Source organism: Anabrus simplex, chromosome 11, assembly GCF_040414725.1.
Source record: "Anabrus simplex isolate iqAnaSimp1 chromosome 11, ASM4041472v1, whole genome shotgun sequence".
NCBI lineage: Eukaryota > Metazoa > Arthropoda > Insecta > Orthoptera > Tettigoniidae > Anabrus > Anabrus simplex.
In genome coordinates this window covers 34,606,475-34,625,633 of record NC_090275.1, presented here as the reverse complement: position 1 = coordinate 34,625,633, position 19,159 = coordinate 34,606,475, and the positions used below count along the sequence as shown (strand labels likewise).

The window sequence follows — 19,159 nt, the reverse complement described above, 5'->3', positions numbered from 1 at the left end:
CATAGAAAACATATCAGAAACAATAAGAAAAAGGAGATTGCTATTTCTTGGACACATTTACAGAATGGATGACAATAGACTAACTAAACGAATCTTCAAGTACCTTTGGGAAAAGAAATCAACTACTACCTGGATTCAAGAAGTCAAACAAGACCAGGAAAGGAACAACATACGAGAAGAAGGGGCTGTATGTGTCGTCTTCATCACCATTTCATCCTCATCACGACGCGCAGGTCTTCTATGGGTGTCAAATTAAAAAGCCCTGCACCTGGCGAGCCGAACTTGTCACTCCTGGCACTAAAAGCCATACGCCGTTTCATTTTCCCCTTCATACGGCATCATGTTTTAATATTGTTTTGGGGAGGGAAGACAACTTTAACGGGTAGAAACCGTTCCGGAACTGCGTCGATTCCTGGTCGTGACTTTGGAATATTTTTGAGAACTATTATTATTGATGGACGCGTAAACTCATGCCTTACGTGTGTGTACACGCAACCTGACTGTACTGCGGAAGGTTTATAACTTTTTAAAATCTTCTGTATTTTCGCCTCGCTCAGCTTTTTAAAAGTATTCATGTCATAAACCTGGGGTGGTATCACGATGAGAATGACCTCAAGAAATCACCGTGGCTCTATCTTTAACCTCTGTACTTTGTACTCCCATTCGTCACCTGACACGTTTGAAATCAAAGATGTCTTTCAAAGTCTAAAAGAAGATCACCATGCACGTAGCGAAATGGCTTTTGTTTTGGCTGAATCATTTTCGCCGATATTCACTTTCCGCGTGTCACAAGTATCCTTTTAAAACTCGCTAGTGGGTGACTGCTCAGATAAAGGAGTGTTCTTGTCTAAATTAGTTACCTGGCTTCTTAAGCGAGATGTGAAGTTCGGGGTTGGGTGGGAGTAGTAGCAATACGGAGAGGGCTGGCCTCTCTCTACCCCCATGTTTTGTTTGTTGTAAGCTGTAGGAGCAGCTGCAGCCATAGAGGTGTTCGTCTTCTTTTTTGCTCTCCTGTGGGGTTTGGTTGAGAGACTCGTTGCTGTTCAGGTACAGGGACAATAACCCACTCTTCGTTCCAATTCTGAATCTTCACATCCTATTACTTTCGTTGTCTTGTGGTTGTACAGAATACAGTATAACAAACTGTTGGGGCGACAGGAAGAACTTCAGAATAAGTACATCTGTTATAATCAATATCAATCAATCAATCAATCAATCAATCAATCAATCAATCAATCAATCAATCAATCAATCACTACTGATCTGCATTTAGGTCAGTCGCCCACGTGGCAGATTCCCTATCTGTTGTTTTCCTAGCCTTTTCTTAAATGATTGCAAAGAAATTGGAAAGTTATTCAACATCTCCCTTGGTAAGTTATTCTATTTCCTAACTCCTCTTCCTATAAACGAATATTTGCCCCAATTTGTCCTCTTGAATTCCAACTTTATCTTCATATTGTGATCTTTCCTACTTTTAAAGACACCACTCAAACTTATTCGTCTACTGATGTCCTCCCACGCCATCTATCCATTGACAGCTCGGAACATACCACTTAGTCGAGCAGCTCGTCTCCTTTCTCCCAAGTTTTCCCAGCCAAAACTGCAACATTTTTGTAACGCTTCTCTTTTGTTGGAAATCGCCCAGAACAAATCGAGCTGCTTTTCTTTGGATTTTGTCCAGTTCCTGAATCAAGGTAATCCTGGTGAGGGTCCCATACACTGGAACCATACTCTAGATGGGGTCTCACCAGAGACAAATATACTCTCTCCTTTACATCCTTACTACAACCCCTAAACACCCTCATAACCATGTGTAGAGATCTGTATCCTTTATTTACAATCATATTTATGTGATTACCCCAATGAAGATCATTCCTTATATTTACACCTAGGTGTTCCCCAAAGGGAACTTTCACCCCATCAACGCAGTTATTAAAAATGAGAGGACTTTTCCTATTTGTGAAACTCACAACCTGACTTTTATCCCCGTTTATCATCATACCATTGCCTACTGTCCATCTCACAACATTGTCGAGGTCATTTTGCAGTTGCTCACAATCCTGTAACTTATTTATTACTCTGTACAGAATAACATCATCTGCAAAAAGCCTTATCTCTGATTCCACTTCTTTACACATATCATTGATATATATAAGAAAAAACATAAAGGTCCAATAATACTGCCTTGAGGAATTCCCCTCTTAATTATTACAGGGACAGATAAAGCTTCACCTATTCTAATTCTCTGAGTTCTGTTTTCTAGAAACAGAGCCACCCATTCCGTCACTCGTTTGTCAAGTCCAATTGCACTCATTTTTGCCAGTAGTCTCCCATGATCCACCCTATCAAATGCCTTAGGTCAATCGCGATACGGTCCAATTGACCTCCTGAATCCAGGAGATCTGCTCTATCTTGCTGGAATCCTACAAGTTGGGCTTCAGTGGAATAACCTTTCCTAAACCCAAATTGCTTAAATCATCATAGACTATTATGTTTTTCAGTGCTCAGTCTGCAAGTTACTTTGAATATTAACTTCAAAATAAATTTTAAAAAAAAGAAAAGAAAATTACAGCAGGGCTTTGGCGGGATCGTGGCCTAAGTTTTACCGTAGATTACGTACCACGTGATCGGTATAGTTCGATTACTCATTGGAATGACAGTCGACGTTTGTTGGGGAGCTTTGCCGACAACTTCACCCCCGCAATTAACAGAAGCTTGCCGCAAGCTTCTAGCCCCTATGTGAAGTCTAAAATTCTTTTAACTTATGACAGTCAACTTCTGAAAAATGTTGCTTATAATTCAATAATTATTAACGAACAATTATAACATGTTTATCAATTATGATCATATGGCTTTAACCACCGTGTGAAAGCTTTTTTCATTTGACGCCATCTAGCTGATCGCTGGTCAAACTTGGACGTTCCATATTACTCTAAGCTTAATAGATGGCGGAGTAAATCGAATCTCTCTTGGGCGTCTAGGCTGAGTTTTTAATGAATTTCATCGGGTGAACGCCAAATGTGTCACCAGACATATTTTACGTGCCGACATCGTACGACATGGAGCGTCGAATGGACATTTTTCCGCCCTTCAAAAATCCAGCTACTTCTGCCGGGTTTGAACCCGCTACGCTGGGAACCGGAGGCCGACACTATATCACTGATTCACAGAGGGAGCTATAAAATGAAGTAACTGTTAAATAAATTTATTCCATTTGTGATCGTTTTAATTAATTAAGTTCTGGCACGAAATATGTATGGGCTCAGATTTTATTGGCCTAAAAATGTTAAAAAATAATTTATAAAATAACATCAAAATTCTCAAATAATGTCCTAAAAACTATCAAAAGAAAAGACCTAAAAAGGTAAGTCATATACATTTTTAGTTATGCACAATATTCATAATTCATACTTTTTGTAATTTTTGCATTACAATATTTAAGTTGTTTGTTACGGAATCATGGTTTTCCTTACAAACAAAATATGCGTAGGTCGTAATTCTTTTGACACCATGTAGACCGTAAAGAGAAATGAGCTGAAAAGGAAATTGTACTCAAAACCTTCGAAGATGAACATTCACGTTAACTTTCGAGTACGTAGATAGAGAAACTGGCTGTATTATGCCGTTAACGAAGGATACATGCTTAAAATCACCAATAAGAAAAACAAACATGACAAAATAATGACGCAAAAAGTGAAAAAAGACCTAAAATGAAATGCTCACAAAAACGACAATAAATGACAATAAATATGCATCTCTGTAATCTGGGGACCACGAACAGGATTTGTATATACTGTAAGTTAGCAGTGTCTATGATTTACCAATTAAAAGATGACATGTCATCAAAATTCGAGCCCTGGTCATCAGGGTTTTGACTTAAAAACGGGGACGGTCTGTATGGATTAGTAGTCTATTTAACATATAGCAGGGATCTTTATCATCCGAGGCTATCTCATTAAAAATCAAATAAAAGCTGGCTTCGAGGGGAATCGAAGACTTGACTTTGTTGGACGTGCCAGTTGTCAGCAAGGTTATCTTAAAAAAAGACACTACTCCCCACCTCGCCGCCCCGTAGTAAGTGCTTGCTAATGCAATCCTTTTGTCCTATGTATGCTGTCCCCCAACTCCGGTTAGATAAAAGATCTTCGAGAGAAGTGAAATAATTCAGACTCAGCAATTGGTTGGTACACAAAGACGGAAGTTTACCGTGAGTGAAGGCTGCGGTGAGTTGAAAAGTTTGCTCCGTCTATAGCGCAGGGGAAGAGAGAAAATATTGAAGATTTTCTCCATATTAAGATACAGAGTTATCGCATGGAGGTCAGCAAAATGTGGATACTCCTTGATTGATTGTGAGGCATTAATATAGAGAACATTAGTCACTTGACTGAAGGAAGAAGAATTCTAGTTCTCAAAGAATATTAAATATGAGACAAATTGGAGAAGCATTGAGAGTTCGGAAAAGTCTTGTACTGAAGGACATTGGCAAATATTGGAAGTTATGTTCAGTATGTAGGGTATTTTAAAACATATAGGTGTGTCACGAGACAAGTGAACAAAATAAAATAGTTTAAAATTGAAATCATGCTAAGATGAAGTTGCGTATGTTTCTGAAGAATGATACAAAAGTAACAAAAACAGCAAATAAAGGTAGAAATAATGAGTGTGACCGAGCTCGATAGCTGCTGTCGCTTTAATGCGGCCAGTATCCAGTATTCGGGAGATAGTGGGTTCGAATCCCACTATCGGCAGCCCTGAAGATCGTTTTGCGTGGTTTCCCATTTTGACACCAGGCAAATGCTGGGGCTGTATCTTAATTAAGGCCATGGCCGCTTCCTTCCCACTCGCCTCTTCCTGTTTCATCGTCGCCATAAGACCTGTGTGTGTCGGTGCGACGTAAAGCAGCTTGAAAAAAAGAAAAATGAGTGTGATGCCATTGGCAGACGATGCTGAGGTTTCGGGAAAGGACGGAAAAATGGTTCTCACAGCTTGATGTTAACTTCACCATGACAGCAATGGTCATATTACTTGCGTTCGGTTCAGAAGCTCACGGGATCAACTCTGGGCCGGGGAATTCTCTGTCTCGGGGATTGGGCGTCTGTGTTCGTATGTGTACACTTTTATTTATCTACATACACCAGAGCACACTGCCAGCCACCACAGAAATACACAATAGGGATTACATTCCTCCACATAGGATTGGCGTCAGAAAGGGCAACCGACCGTAAAACTGGGTCATATACACATCAAATGCTGATCTCAAGAAAATAAAAAAAACAGGAATAATAATGTTTTAGTTTTAGTTAATATATTAGTAATGACCTAACGATATTCAGAGAATGATTAGAGCGTCATTGTGTTACGAAAGGTGTTACTCATAGGATCAGTTGTGCTGCAATAGCTCTTTCTGGCCCTGTGAGGAAAACAATGGTAAACTAATTCACTCCTCATCTAATGCCACCACCGAATTTTGCGGCTTCCTTAGAATAACTTACCAAGGGAGATGTTCAATAAATTTCCAATTTCTTTGAAATCATTTAGGAAGAGGTTAGGAAAGCAACAGATAGGGAATCTGTCACCTGGGCGACTGCCCTAAATGCAGATCAGTATTGATTGATTGATTGATTGATTGATTGATTGATTGATTGATTGATTGCCTAACTTTCGGTAGTGCCGGGCTGAGTAGCTCAGACGGGTGAGGAGCTGGCTTTCTGACCCCCAACTTGGCAGGTTCGATCCTTGCTCAGTCCGGTGGTATTTGAAGGTGCTCAAATACATCAGCCTCGTGTCGGTCGATTTGCTGGCACGTAAAATAACTCCTATGAGACAAAATTCCGGCACCTCAGCGTCTGCGAAAACCGTAGTTAGTGGGACGTAAAGCAAATAACATTGTTATTTACTTTCGGTGGTGCTATTTGAGGATCCAGTCAGCCTACAGATTGATGACTTAAGAGATGGATGAAGTACATTTTATGAACAAAATAAAAACTTTCACGTCATAGGCACACACATGATACCGAGCGGTTCGTGGACTCTCTTCCTAAATACATTTTGCCTTGACCTCTTTCTCCTTCTTGCACAAGGTCCGGCGTTTAAATTAGTGGTATCCCACACCATTGTGTTAGTTCTTCGACTAAATTCTTATAAGGTCAATTCCAGAAGGAAAATGCAAACACAGTCAAAGTACCTGACACAAGTGGAAGCAATTCCAGGACTCAGCTAAGAGCCCCGTGATCGCCAACCCGCCAGCCTAAGCATTCAAGGAGTCACTTTCATGTTATCGCTTTTTACTGCTGTGAATCACCCGCTCATCCATGATTATGATGATACTTAGAAGGGTTTAACTACTTTCTCTCAGTACGCAAAATAATCCACCTGCACTGTCTTTGCACTGGTTGACTGGATGAAAAGATAACTTCCTTGTCTGCTCATTCTCATCTCATCTTCACCTCCCTTTCCACCTCTTTGTGGTTAAAAATGAAAGCTTAGGTTCCTGTGGTTCGTAATTCACATACATTTGTAAGTCCATATCTGTGTTCATGATACCAATAATCACGTCAAAATACAACCTACTGTAGTTTGGTTGATTTTGGCCACCTGGCGGACGTTAAAGTCTAGGCCATGAATTTGTCTTTTAAAACAATTAAATTTCCGGGTCAGCCGGGCTGAGTGGCTCAGACGGCTGAGACGCTGGCCTTCTGACCCCAACTTGGCAGGTTTGATACTGGCTCAGTCCGGTGGTAGTTGAAGGTACTCAAATACGTCAGCCTCGTGTCGGTAGATTTACTGGCACGTAAAAGAACCCCCGCGGAACTAAATTTCGGCACCTCGGCGTCTCCGAAAATCGTAAAAGTAATTAGTGGGACGTAAAACAGTTATTATTATTATTATTATTATTATTATTATTATTATTATTATTATTATTATTACATTTCCGGGCTGATTAGTTCAGAGCACTGGCCTTGTGAGTCAGTCTCATGTTGATAGATTTACTGGCACTTAAGATATATATTTCTTATGTCTGGGGGTCATCTGAAAATTTGCATCACAAAATTAACGATACGGTACAAAATGCGTGACGCGATGTTACCTAGCAACCGTGCAGACTGTGATGTGAGGTACTGATGGATGGCCATGACTGAGAGAAATATAGAAGCCTCTTTTATCAAAGAGGCCTCATCTCATCACACTCTAGAGAGCTGATTATTTCATTCGTGGTAGTTTCATTGGCCCTGAGTCAGTTTCGCCACTTTCGATGCACTGAATTCTACACTTGGGGACTCCAAATTCCATACATATGTTTCTCGAAAACGATTCTTTAGATGTAAATAAATCGCTCGTAAGAATTTGAGTTTCATTTATTGGAAGGCATATTTATGATAATTTTATTTTCCCGAACGGAAATTTGGCAGGTTTTTTTTTATTTTTATACTTTCGCACTAATTCGGAAAGGCTTTCGGCGACGGTGAGGTAGGAAAAAGCTAGGACTGGGAAGAAAGCGTCCGTGGCCTTATATTAAGATACAGCCCCTACATTTTCGTGATGTTAACATGGGAAACCCACAGAAAATTGTGTTCTTTGCTGCCGATGGTGTGGTTCGAACTCACCATCTCCAGAATGCGGGCGTACAGCTACACGACCCGTACCGCACAGGCAACTTGCTCGGTGAATGTAAACGAACTGCTGTGTGTGACAAAATTACGGCACCTCGGCGTCTCCGAAAACCTTACAGTTATGTATGTCGAGTCCTCAGCTGAAGACCGGTTGTTTCCCCAACAGCTCTATGATCAGCTGTCATAGCTAGTCTTCGCTTCACTGAGGTAGTTTTCCGTAGCTTTCTTCATGGAGCCAGAAGGTGCTATTACCTATCAGTCTGCCAAGCCGACTGAAACGTAGATATCAACCGATCTCATGTGGGATACCCATACCATTCATTCTGAGACTAACTGCATAATAAATGGCATTACTAATCTTGCTCACATCTTAGTAACTTTCATATTATCAAAGCCAAGGATGAGACCGAGAGAGAGAAATGAAAATAACGAGATCTAGAGATCCAGCCCAGTATCAAGAGCTACAGCGCACTGTGCACACTGTAGCTCACCAGAAATGGATCTGTACAGAACCAAAATCTACCTTTCTTAAATTCCATGCTAACCTTATTACTTTATGAAGGGATTTTATCATTTTCTTCCCTCCGTATTTCACCATTTCAGAACTGATTTAATCTATTTCCGACTGTCCTGTGAGACTTTTTAGTTTACCATCTTAAAACTTTCATTGCTATTCACGTTCTCCTCCCCAAAGAACACGGTTGTTCACAATTACAACAGAAATGTGTCTTTACACTGCGAAGATTGTTAAAATAAATTCCTTCCATCTGTCTAGCGATTCCCTACCTACAGTGCGCTCACCTGATTTGCCGAAAATGCTAGTCTTTACCCCCATTTCCCTTTTCAGTTTATTTCCGAAATATGTAAAACACTTTGTGGTGTCTTTGTCTTTTCTTAATTTCCCTCTTTGAATAAGGGAATTTCTGCAGTGTTTTCTTCGCTTCTTAAAGAGGTCGCTGGAATCTCACGAGGAGAGCATCATACTAAAATCTTTCCGTTGCATGTTGAACGTATGCAGCATGTCCGAGCGACCTGTTACATAACAGTCGCCTCTATAACATCTTTATTGCGCTGCGTGTAAAAGTGATTGTTTCTCGTTGTCTTCGCTATGAAGTTATCAAGAAACAAGAGATGGCCCAGGCAGTACAGTTCGATCCGCTAGTTTGATGATGTCACGTGGCCTGCCTGCCTGGCCCTGGCCCCCTGTACTGTACGTGAGCACAGTTGTGGTTGCTACGCAACAGGAGGCTCAGCGCTACCCCGCTCCCACCACTTCGCTTTGCTTTGCTCTCTGTATGTGTGAACGAACGAACGGGATGAGGCCTGTCGCACGTGAGGAGCTAGTGTAGCAAGCACCTGAATTCAGTTGGACCGGAGACTTGTCACTTCCTCCCATGTTCTTCTTCCGGGTGTGTTGTGTTCTTTGTGGATTGTGTTTGTGCGCGTCCTGTGTCGTCTCACAATAATTGTGTAATAGTGTTTACCTTGAATCACTTGTGTGCTGGATAAAGCTAACTGTAAAATGTAGGTATACACCTAATTTTCTTCCTTATCGTTACCTAGCCTGGTATTCATCTATTGTTGTAAGTTAATATCAGAGTGAAAACCTTCCAATCTCTTAACGTCGCGAGACCTGCTTATTTTCGCTGCTAGTCGGTTGAAAGACTTGGCTTGTGTTCTTGGAAGGAAAATAACCCCACGAAGATGTGGCGAGATTATCCCGAAGTTGTATACACGACTTGTGTTTGCTGGAGCAAAGCATATTGAACTAAATTTCACGCTGAGCTTTAGGAGAGAATATAGGGACGTACTTTCACTCAGTGTATCTTACTTCTGTATTCCAAGTGGAAGTTAATTTCGTCCTCTGTGTTGACGTATAAGGATGTGTGACTAAATGAATGAATGAATGAATGATTAAATTTGGTACTCTTATCTTCGGCTTTGTTTCTGTTGACTTCTCATCGGTTGGGATGTGTTCATTTCGTCCCGCTTTCGAGTTGATGTGAGCTTTACAAAACGTGATAAAGTTAGCATTTTGTTGTCATTATACGTAGCATTTTGTTGTCATTATACGTAAAGACCTGTTGTAGTTACCTAACTCACTCTGAATATTCGTTGAAATGCTACTTAAAAGGAAGAATAGGATGAGATTAATGAACTGATTGACTATTGAATATTGTAGACTCTGCGAGAACAGGCTGTCTTTTCCATAGACACCCACCCCGAACACTTTCGATCCTTAAAAATTTATCACAAGTAATATCAGGAACCTAATGATTAAAAAATTTAAAACGTATCAGATACTCCTTATAAGGCGTCGTAACGTTTCTCGTTTCCATGTACATTGTTAGAAATTTCGCGTTTATATTGTTAGTACTTCGAATTCTGAAAGACAGTAAACACAGGAGAAACTTATGGTAATTTAACAGTCGAAATACTAACTGAATAAGCTGCTATATTGCATATTAAATATAGTAATATTCATTTTGAATAACTAGTGGTGTTCTGATGTGATTGAAGGTACAATATTAGTGTTGCATCATATAGTTCGACGAGTTGTGCAGAATTAAATTGCTTGGTAGTAGTCCTATTGTTGTCCCAATTTCGTCCTAGAAAACATTCGATGAATTTGTTCATCCCGTTTCAGTATCATGCTGATCTGTTTGCTTGATTTTTAAAAATTATTTTTTAAAAATGTGTTCGGTATGCACGTAGTATGTAGGACTTCAGTAGAGATGGTTACGCCTCTCGGCATTCAATGTTAAAGCCTCTACCTTCCTCTGTTCTAACGTTCTTACTTAGAAATTATTCGAGTGTAACCACTGTCCTCTATTATCATCTCTGGTTATCTTATCACGTTATTACCCGTCCTCCTCCATCCGCCCCACATGATATCTTCACCTACGCTGATACACATAGCTTATGCAATCCGGTACATTATTTCTCAACGTAGCCTATTCATTTCGAATAAATTCTAGCAATAAATGTTTCCACCTGTTCGCGCACCAACAGCCGTTCTCGATGCTCTCATGTTTATTACCTCCGGCATATGAATAAGAAACCTGGAATCAATCCAGGTTCTGATTTCGTAGAGCAAAGTAGACCAGATTTATTTGTTTATTTATTCATATATCGCATGGCTTTTAGTGCCGGGAGACAAGGACATTTTCGGCTCGTCTAGTGCAGGTTGTTCTATTTGACTCCATGGGCGACTTGCGCGGTTGGATGTGGGATGATGACGATGAGGTAGGGGAGGGTGATACCCGGTGTCGTTACTTGGCCTACTCCTGTCTGCACAGAGCTTTACGTTCCTATCCAGCGGACGAATGGCCATCAACAGCGTCAAATGCCCACACTCCATACGAACACTGCGGAGAGGTTTGTAATTGAATCCAGGCTTTTGGCACACAATCTAGTGACTAGAAATTGTATATCACCCGCCGGCCAATATTCTGATTCTACCAACGGAACTCGAACCGGCTAACCGCGGTGTCAGACCATGTAGACTTGACGCATTAACGTTCATGGCCATCAGGCGGGCTAATCGACTGGGAAACAATTGGTATAATGATGTTTATTTTGTGCATTCACTTCCTTACAATATACCGCCCATTCTCAGTTGTGCAGTCACCGAGTTAACTTTCCTCTCTCTTTGATTAGATTTTCCTCTTTAACCACTGCCTGGGAAAATACAGAACTGAAGTTCTTGGAAAGATCTTTCCTCTGGTTCGTATTTCGTGCCTATCATTGCAGCTTGTCTTAAAAATTAAGCACAACTGTTCAGATTTTCTTCCTAACCGAATTCTGATTCCCAACCTGCATTTTATGCATTTCAGTCAACGACCTATAACCTAACCTAACCCCATGCCACTACAGCCCGTGTAGGGCCTTGGCATACTAAGCGACCGCTGCTCAGCCGGAAGGTCTTCAGATTACGAAGTGTCATGTGGTCAGCAAAACGAATTCTTTCGGCCGTTATTGTTGGCTTTCTAGACCGGGGCCGCTATCTCACCGTCAGATAGCTCCTCAATTCTAACCACGTAGGCTGAGTGGACCTCGAACGAGCCCTCAGATCTAGGTTAAAAAACTTGACCTGGCCGGGAATCGAACCCGGGGCCTCCGGGTACAACGACCTATGCATACCACAAATAAACTGGGTGAAAAAGAAACTGCCTCGTGCAGTTTTATATGATAAAACCAAAGTTCCTCCTTCCGAGTTTCATTGATCAGTTGAGGTGGGTTTGGGATGTTTTTGTTTGTTTTCTGATTTTGGATGGCGAGCATGAGGACAATGGGTATTGCAATACGCCTCAACCAGCTTCCCCATCATCTCTTCCAAATGAAGTCCACCAGTGATACCAATAACTCTCGCGTTCATTTCTTCAGCAGGCTGAGGCGATGTGATGCCACTGAAAGATACGGGGGAAATTCTAAATTCCCTCCCCGCTACTAAGCAATACATCTCGATCCGTGGATGGTCATTCCTGATGTGAATTATGACTTCTGTTCTATAATTAATTATAAATCGATGAATATGCTGTATTGGAATGACCTAGGACATAGCGAAAACTTGGACCGCGGGAAGTTGAAAAGAACCTTAATACCCCAGTGGATTCTAACAAAAGGAACGGCGGGCGTCTTCACTCGTTACAGCCTATGCTAAACCATCCATACATTTCGCCCTCTAGTTCTGTTGGAATTGTTCTGGCTAATTACACTTCAGCTTTGTGCTTTCTCCTTTATGTGCTAATAACGTATAGGTCCCAGATAGCGACCCCAGGCCCCGAGCTTTGCGTCAAATTTTAGTGGCAGGCTGCTTCTCTTTATCAGCTTTTCTGTCCCATTTCCTTTCACCTTCCCTTTTTCTTCCAATACCGACGCTATTAGAGGAGCGTCCGTTTTCTCCCTTCGGTGATCTTTTCACACATACTCCCAGTCGCCAGAAATTCTCCATCGTCCCTTTCATTAGTATGGCCTGGAATCTTGAATTTTTCAAATTGATATGAGATCAGTTACACTTTTACTGTTGGTTTTTATTTTATTTTAATTATAATTATAATAGTATATTTTTATAAACTAATTGCCGGGCTGAGTGGCTCAGACGGTTGAGACGCTGGCCTTCTTACTCTAACTTGGCAGGTTCAATTCTGGCTCAGTCCGGTGGTATTTGAACGTGCTCAAATATGTCATCCTCGTGTCGGTAGATTTACTGGCAAGTAAAAGAACTGCTGGACAAAATTCCGGCACCTTGGCGACTCTGAAAACCGTAGAAGTAGTTAGTAGGACGTAAGGCAAATAACATTATTATTATTATTATTATTATTATTATTATTATTATTATTATTATTATTATTATAAACTAACCTCTATAACTGCTATCCTTTTTTAAGAGATACCAAATGCTGGGATTTTTGCTCTGGAAAATAGTTGTTTAAGTTACCGGTCAACAAAAGAAGTTTGCTTTCAAGTAAGCTTACGTACGTTAAAGGAAGACCTTTATTTCTCAAAATCCTTCGACTGGAACGTGCCTCTGTATGGTTGTGAACTGTGTTCATTAAGACAGGAATCGGCTTGAAGCTTTCGAAGTGTGCAACAGGAAAGGAGTGCTGAGAATTTACTGAACGGGAAGGAGATCCAGTGAAAGTACCCTGAACGAAGTTAAAGGCAAAGAGCGGACAAATTCCTTGGGCGTATCCTACGACATACCAGCTTCTTGACCAAAATTATTAAAGGAAAGATTCTGGGATAGAGAGGGCGATGATTACCAAGGACCTGATCTGATGCCAAATCTTCGGTATACGACCTACTATGAGATGAAACACGAATCTGAGTACAGGGAATTGTGTTTGCATCGACAAGGTTATCGCCTAATTGTAGACGAGCCGTTAAATTTACTGACATTAATTTGTCTCTTTTATTTAGCATTTTTAGCTGCCAACCGACTAGACTGGTATTCGATCCCGCAACCTCTAGCTCAGGAAGCGAGTGCGTGCTCAGTTGAGCTACTCGGCCAGTTTTTATATTGCCAGTACCTGCCCAAAACATCAATCAATCAATCAATCAATCAATCAATCAATCAATCAATCAGTCAATCACCACTGATCTCCATTTAGGGCAGTCGCCCAGGTGGCAGATCCCCTGTCTTTCGTTTACCTAGTCTTTTCTTAAATAGTTGCAAAGATTTTGGAAATTTATTGAACATCTCCATTGGTAAATTATTCTAATCCCTAACTCCACTTCCTATAAATAAATATTTGCCCCGATTTGTCCTCTTGAATTCGAACTTTTATCTTCATAATTATTGTGATCTTTTAACACGGCTCAAACTTATTTGTCTTCTAATGTCATTCCGTGTCATCCCTCCACTGACAGCTCGGAATAGACCACTTAGTCGAGCAGCTCATCTCCTTTCTCCCAAATTTTGCAACATTTTCATAACGCTACTATTTTGTCAGAAATAACCCAGAACAAATCGAGCTGATTTTCAAAGTAATATCTGTATATCTTCTTTTTCTGCCGCTTTGTCTACACCCTGGTGTGGTCGTCGGTGCGAACATGTCAGTCGAACATGGTGGACTTAGCCCTATTTTACGGCCGGAAGCCCTTCACGAAGCCAGTCTTTTGCAGAGAGATGTATATTCACTGTTGCGTGTTTCTGTGGTGAATGTGTATTTGTGAAGAGATGTGTATTGAAACAAACATAAATACGCAGTCTCCGAGCCAGAGAGATTAGCCAGTCACGGCTACAATCCTCAACCTCGGTGCGACGTAAAGCCCATAGCAAAAAAAAAAAAAAAAAAAAAAAAACAATCCTCAACCCGGTGGGAATATGAACCAGGGTCCTCTAAAACGAAGGCTTTGACGCTGACCATTCAGCGAAGGAGTAGGACATTAATTGTCCCTTTATATGTGATATATCCCAGTTGAGTGCTATAAAATGTACCAACATTCCGTATACTGTTCGTTATCCACTGTTGACCGTTCTTTAAGTGGTTGTTGTTAGTCATCAGTCCGTAGACTGATTTGATGCAGCCTTTCATGTCACCCTATCATGTGCTAATCGCTCATGTCTACGTCAGTACTATATCCTACATCTGCTCCGATCTTCCTGTCATATTCGTACCTTAGTCTACCCCTACCGTTCTTACAGTCTGCACTTCCCCGGAAAAAAGTCCATTCGACACTCCATGTCGTACGATGTCGGCATGTAAAAGATCTCTGGTGATACATTTGGTATTTACCCGACAAAATTAATCAAATCTCAGCCATAGACGCCCAAGAGAGATCCGGTTTACTCCGTCGGCCATCTAGCGGACCTAGAGTAAAACGGAACGTCGAAATTGACGAGCAGACAGCCAGATGGCGTCAAATCGAAATGTCTGCACACGGTAGCTGAGGCCATACGATTATTATTATTATTATTATTATTATTATTATTATTATTATTATTTCAAAAGATTCTATTCTCTTTCTTTCTGAGCTAGTTATCGTCCATGTTTTACTTCCGTACAATGTCGCGCTCTAGACGAATGTCTTCAAAAACATCATTTTAATACATATATGGTTTTGTGTTAGTAATTGCCTAGCCCGCCTTGTGACCATGATCGTTGAGGCGTCGTGTCTATATGGTCTGACACCGTGGTTTCCATTGGTCGAAACAATTTTCACCATCATAATGTTGGTCGCCAGGGTAGGAGAGGTGGTGGTATACAATTTCTAATCACGTTCCAAAAGCCTGGATTCAATTCCAAACCTCCCCGCAGTGTTCATATGGAGTGACACTGTTAATGGTGATTCATTCGTCAGATGGAGACGTTAAGCCTTGGTGCTGTTCGACAGGAGTAGGGTGTGTCGGCATTGGTTTTCACCCTCTCCCTTCCTCCTATCATACATCACGTCATTCATTTCGTCTCATTAATTATTCCGATGAAGTTGACGTAAGGAAGGGTACTCGACCCAGTTGAGAAGCGGGACAAAGGTTGGACGTACACCATGTATGTATGTTGGGTATTCAGCCCGAAGGCTAGTTTGATCCTCTGCAGCTCCGCCAAAAGCTGTCTTAAATAGCCTAGGCGTCACTGAAGAGGCGTACTAAGGAAACAAGGAGTGAGGTAGTTTCCCGTTGCTTTCCTCGCTAAACCAGCCGTTGCTATTACATATCAGTCTGCCAAGCCCACTGGAATGCATGCACCAACCGACCCTGTGAGCGATATTTTCACACCATTCGTAACAGGGACTGGCTGCATAAGCAATGGTATTACTAGCATCACTCGTACCTCAGTGACTTTCATATTGTCAAAGCCAAGGATGAGACTGAGACAAGTCAATGAAAGTAACAAATTTGATATAGCCCATACCAGAAGACACAGCCAACGGCCGTAGCCGTGTTGAAACACCGGATCCCGTGAGATCTCCGAAGTTAACCAACATTGGGCATGGTCAAGATTTGGATGGGTTGCCACGTGCTGTTGGGGGGGGGGGGGTTACGGGAATGGCGGAGCGGAAAGGAACTGGCCAGCCTACCGTACGTAAACTCCGGCTCGGGCATATCTCTGCAGAGGTTCGGACCTGCCTTCGGGCAGACATTAGTGCACTGTAAACATTACATCTCGCCAGTAAAGGCACACGTACATCATATACATACTTATTAGGTAGTAATTGCTTGAATGGCTAGATTTCTCTAGGCCGCGGCTACTTCCTTGCATCTTAGCAGTAGGGGAGACATTGTAGTAACAAGTCGTTAGGCTAAATTCTCACGTACAGCAAGTCCTGAGGCAGATCCCTGCAGAGTCTCCAGCCACTGCATTAAATAACAGTAGGCTAAACTATGTTTCGTTGTAATATTTCAGTGCGCTAATTAGCCCGCCTGGTGCCCATGACCGTTAAGGCGTGAACTCTTCATGGGATGACATCGTGATTAATCGGCTTGAGTCCCGTTCGTGGAAAAATAATTTCACCATCCGAATGTTGCCCGGCAGGGTAGGAGAGGTGGTGGTATAGATTTCTTAGTAACTAGATTGGGCGTCAAAAGCCTGGATTCAGTTCCAGTCATCTACGCGTTGTTCATATGGAGTTGCTGATGGAGACATTAAGCCTTTGGTGTTATTCGACAGGTGTAGATGATATGCCGACACCAGGTTTCGCCATCTCCTTACTTCATTATAATCATCACGCATCCACACGCGCTGGGAGATACTGTAGAATAATCTGGTCGTCAGGCTGGATTCTCATATACAGTGAGTTCTCGAAGTAGATCCCTGCGAAGTCTCCAGTCACTATATGAAATGATAAAACCTTTGACCGAAATAGTCAGTTGCTTCTTTAAAACTTTCTTTTTTGCAAAAACCACAGTAATGCTGTACTTGGGAAGTGTAATTTATGCAATATATATTGATTTTGCTTATTCATATTGATTCTGTAGTATTATAATTTAAATACAGCGAACCGTAACGGTTTTTTCAATGTAAAACTCTATATGAGTGATTTTCTACCTTTTGACACCAAAATCCCTATTCGTTTTTTTAAAATCCGAAATCGTGCACCTTCCCTTCCTCCTTATTTCGGTTAACGGAAGTTTTACTATAGTAGAGTAAATCTTTTTTTTTTTTTTTTTTTTTTTTTGTAATTCTGTAGTGCTTAGGTGTGTTCCTTGGATGGGAGCTTGTGTTGAGAACGGTAAAGTTCTGACGCTATCCTTTTCCCTAGCTGACTGAACCAACGTGTTTCTTGTAAACTCTGTTTTTAAGGACATTTCACGTGGAGTGTTTTAGCACTTTAAACATTAGATCAGGGTTAATATGGACCTTAATTTTCATTCTGGGTTCTTGAAAGGTTAAAAAAAAAAAAAGCATAGATAACTACGCGACTGCTAATCTTAAGTCATAAGCCATCCCGGACTGAGCGGCTCAGACAGTAGAGCACAGGCCTTCCACGACTCATTCCGGTGGTATTTGTTATCTCCATAGGCTTTTATGAACGTCCTTACCTTTAAAAGTTCCACTCAAGCTTATTCGTCTACTAATATAATTCCACGCTTAGTCCGGCTCCATGGCTAAATTGTTAGCCTGCTGGCCTTTGGTCACAGGGGTCCTAGGTTCGATTCCTGGCAGGGTCTGGAATTTTAACCATAATTGGTTAATTCACCTGGCACAGGGGCTGGGTGTATGTGTCATCTACATCATCATTTCATCCTCATCACGACGCACAGGTCGCCTAGGGGTGTCATAAAAAACCTGCACCTTGCGAGCCGAAGTTCTCGGACACATCCCGGCACTAAAAGCCATGCGTAATTTTATTTCATTCCACGCTGTTTCTCCATTTCGAGCTCAAAACATCCCGCTTAGTCGAGCAGCTCGTCTCCTTATTCCCAAGTCTTCCCAACGCAAAGTTTGCAACGTTATCATAACGCTACTTTTTTGTCTGAAATTACCCAGAACAAATTGTGCTTCTTTCCTTTGGCACTTTTCCAGTTCTCGTATCAAGTAATCGTGATATTGGGTCGCATACACTGGAACCATACTCTAATTGGGGTATTACCAGAGACTTATATGCCCCCTCTCCTTTACATCGTTACTACAACCTCTAAATACCTTCATAACCATATGAAGAGACCTGCAACCTTTATTTGAAATCTCGTTAACGTGATTACTCCATATATTAAGACTACTGTACGTACTTATAGTTAAGTTGTGCCTCCGTGGTTCAGGCGGCAGCACGTCGGCCTCTCACCGCTGGGTTCCGTGGTTCAAGTCCCGGTCACTCCATGTGAGATTTGTACTGGACAAAACGCAGGCGGGACAGGTTTTTCTCCGGGAACTCCGGTTTTCCCTCTCATCTTTCATTCCGACAACACTCTCCACTATCATTTCATTTCATCTGTCAGTCATTAATCATTGCCCCAGAGGAGTGCGACAGGCTTCGGCAGCCGGCACAATTCTTATCCTATTCATTTTATCCCTGGCCCGGTCACTTAAAGTTATGTTCCCTTTGAGGTATTTTCACCCCATCAACACAGTAATTAAAACTGGGTGGACTTTCCCCCTTACTGAAACTTACAACAGGACTTTTCATCCTGTTTACTATCATTCAATTATCTGCTATCACACAACAGTGTCGAGGCCTTTTTGCAATCGCTCACAAATCTGTAACAGTATAACATCATCTGCAAACAGCCTTATCTGTGATTCCAGTCCTTTACTCACATCATTTATCTCCTTTGAATGGCTCCACTTTTCAGCAGTAAACTATCATTTTGCTCGGATATTTTAATCACTTACACCAGTGGCGTATGCTGGGATCAAGACGTGGGCTACCACTGGACTTATCCCCTTTTCGGTGGTTGGTTTACTGAACGCCAAGCCTGCAGCGTTTTGAGCTTCAGCCAATAGCCAACGGACAAGCCTGTTGTGTTGTGAAGGCTGCTTCACAAGCTACTGCCCTGGCCTCTGCTACTGCCAATGCTCAACCTCTGATCAGTGGAGATGGTAGCCTAAGGTTTAGCAAATTAAAGTCCAGCTTTGTGGCTAAATGGATATAATGCTTGCCCTTGG

General features: G+C 41.6%; 1 protein-coding gene across 4 annotated transcripts in view; it reads left to right on the top strand.

The window, feature by feature from the left end:
• The window catches only part of LOC136883072 (forkhead box protein N3), a 264,776-nt gene that overhangs the window by 142,361 nt on the left and 103,256 nt on the right, over nucleotides 1–19,159 (top strand). Inside the window, exon 1 of one of the 4 annotated variants that reach the window (XM_067155230.2) lies at nucleotides 8,912–9,019. The exons of the other annotated variants lie outside the window; for them this stretch is intronic. The gene's annotated coding sequence lies outside the window, so the exon portion shown is untranslated. Of the gene's footprint in view, nucleotides 1–8,911; nucleotides 9,020–19,159 lie in introns of those variants that run through there. 4 annotated transcript variants of the gene reach the window in all.